Here is a 2,790-nt window from a genome sequence, read left to right as displayed (position 1 = left end):
CAGAAGTCAGGATCTCCAACAACACTCATACTTTTTTCTTCTAATAAACAGGTCTTATTGTGTCAAAGCCAGACCTGGTCATCTTTCTGGAACAAAAGAAGGACGTCTGGGATGTGAGGAGAAAGGAGACAGAAGCCTCATGTCCAGGTATGGGAGTGAAGCAGATGACAGAGGGGAGGTCCAGTTATGAAGGAGGAAGATTGACCTTAAAATGTGGGTTGAGCAACTCCCCTTGAATGGAAATTAGTTCAAAAAGGCCTGTTTTATGTCCTCCCTCTCACACCGGACGTCTCCTTTCTAACACATCGCATTCTTATATTGCTTCACATCCACAGTGAGGGCCTCCATAATCTGATTGGTTCTCCATTGCTTTGAGGTCTTGGGAAAATCTCTGGATTTCTGATGCTATTTTGTATGTATTTGTATTTCTGATGTTATTCTGATGTATTTCTGGCTAATCCATTTTTTTAAACATTTATTTATTTTTGAGAGAGACACAGAGCTTGAGTGGGGCACAGAGAGAGGAAAACATAGAATCAGAAGCAGACTCCAGGCTCTGAGCTGTCAGCACGGACCCTGACGGGGGGGGCTCAAACCCACGAACGGTGAGATCATGACTTGAGTGTACGCTGGCCGCTTAACCAACTGAGCCACCCAGGTACCCCAATGCTAATCCATTTCTGAGTTCTGTTTTGCTTCATATATGAAGTGTGTCAGGGCACCGGTGGGCATCTTGGGGTTTGGTGCAAAAATCCCAGGAATGCTGGGGTGAAACATTATAAGTTTTTTGGTTTATCATTTACAGTATTTTGGAGGCTTTAATTTTTTTATTTTCTAAATTTTATTTTATAGTTTATTGTCAAGTTGGTGTCCATATAACACTAATGTTCATCCCAATTGCCCTCCTCCATGCCCATCAACCCCACTTCCCCTTTCCCTCACCCCGACCAACCCTCAGTTTGATCTTAGTATTCAAGAATCTCACATGATTTGCCTCCCTCCCTCTCCCTAACTATTCCCCCCTTCCCCTCCACCACGGTCCTGTTAAGTTTCTCCTGTTAGACCTATGAGTGAAAACATATGGTATCTGTCCTTCTCTGCCCGATTTATTTCACTTAGTGTGGACCCTCAAGTTCCATCCACATTGCTAGAAATGGCAGATTTCATTTGTTCGCACTGCCATGTAGTATTCCATTGTATAGATAAACCACATCTTGATCCATTTATCAGGTGATGGACATTTAGGCTCTTTCCATGATTTAGCTTTTGTTGAAAGTGCTGCTAGGAACATTGGGGTACTTGTGCCCCTATGCATCAGCTCTCCTGTATCCCCTGGGTAAATTCTTAGCAGTGCTATTGCTGAGTCATAGGGGAGTTCTATTGTTTATTTTTTGAGGAACTCCAGACTGTTTTCCAGAGCAGCTGCACCAATTTACATTCCCACCAACAGTGTAGGAGGGTGCCCATTTCTCCACATCCTTGCCAGCATCTGGACTCCTGATTTGTTCATTTTAGCCACTCTGCCTGGCGTGAGGTGGTATCTCAGTGTGGTTTTGATTTGTATTTCCCTGATGAGTGATGCTGAGCATTGTTTCATGTGTCTGTTGGCCATCTGGATGTCCTCATTGGAGAAGTGTCTGTTCATATCTTCTGCCCATTTTATCACTGGATTGTTTTCTGGGTGTAGAGTTTGAAAAGTTTTTTTTATAGATTTTGGATACTAGCCCTTTATCCAGTATGTCATTTGCAACTATCTTTTCCCATTCCATTGGTTGCCTATTAGTTTTTTTGATTGTTTCCTTTGCTGTGCAGAAGCTTTTTATCTTGCTGAGGTCCCAATAGTTCATTTTTGCTCATGATTCCCTTGCCTTTGGGGATGTGTCGAGTAGGGAATTGCTGCGGTTTAGGTCAAGGAAATTGTTTCCTGCTTTCTTTTCTAGGGTTTTGATGGTTTCCTGTCTTACATTCAGTTCCTTCATCCATGTTGAGTTTATTTTTGTGTATGGTGTAAGAAAGTGGGATAGTTTTGTTCTTTTGCATGTTGCTGTCCAGCCCTCCCAGCACCACCTGTTAAAGAGGTGGTGTTTCACTTTCCTACACCATACACAAAAATAAACTCAAACTGGCTGAAGGACCTGAATGTGAGATAGGAAACCATCAAAACCCTCGAGGAGAAAGTAGGAAACAACCTTCTGGACCTCCACTGCAGCAATTTCCCTCTTGACACATCCCCAAAGGTAAGGGAAATGAAAGAAAAACTGAACCCTTGGGACCTCATCAAGCTAAAAGCTTCTGCACTGCAAAGGAAACAATCAAGAAAACTAATATGCAACCAACAGAATGGGAAAAGATAGTTGCAAATGGTATCCCAGATAAAGGGCTAGTATCCAAAATCTACAAGGAACTCACCAAACTCCACACCCGAAAAGCAAATAACCCAGTGAAGAAATGGGCAGAAAACCTGAACAGACACTTCTCCAAAGAGGACACCCAGATGGCCTACAGGCACATGAAACGATGCTCAACATCACTCATCATCAGGGAAACACAAATCAACACCACACTGAGATACCACCTCACACCAGTCAGAGTGGCTAAAATGAACAAATCAAGAGACTACAGATGCTGGCGAGGGTGTGGAGAGACGGGCACCCTCCTACACTGTTGGTGGGAATGTAAACTGGTGCAAGCACTCTGGAAAACAGTGTGGAGGTTCCTCAAAAAACTATCCATAGAACTTCCTTATGACCCAGCAGTAGTACTGCTAAGGATTTACCCAAGGGATACAGA

General features: G+C 43.2%; 2 protein-coding genes across 2 annotated transcripts in view; one reads left to right on the top strand and one right to left on the bottom strand.

Annotated features, from left to right (window-relative positions):
* The window catches only part of LOC115281187 (zinc finger protein 345-like), a 486,358-nt gene that overhangs the window by 211,717 nt on the left and 271,851 nt on the right, over nt 1-2,790 (bottom strand).
* LOC115281205 (putative protein ZNF720) overlaps nt 54-2,790 on the top strand; it is a 111,904-nt gene continuing 109,167 nt past the window's right edge. The window contains exon 1 of the mRNA XM_029926539.1: nt 54-147. The gene's annotated coding sequence lies outside the window, so the exon portion shown is untranslated. The remainder of the gene's footprint in view (nt 148-2,790) is intronic.

The sequence above is a fragment of the Suricata suricatta genome, chromosome 16 (genome assembly GCF_006229205.1).
Source record: "Suricata suricatta isolate VVHF042 chromosome 16, meerkat_22Aug2017_6uvM2_HiC, whole genome shotgun sequence".
NCBI lineage: Eukaryota > Metazoa > Chordata > Mammalia > Carnivora > Herpestidae > Suricata > Suricata suricatta.
This window is presented reverse-complemented; position numbering and strand designations above follow the sequence as displayed.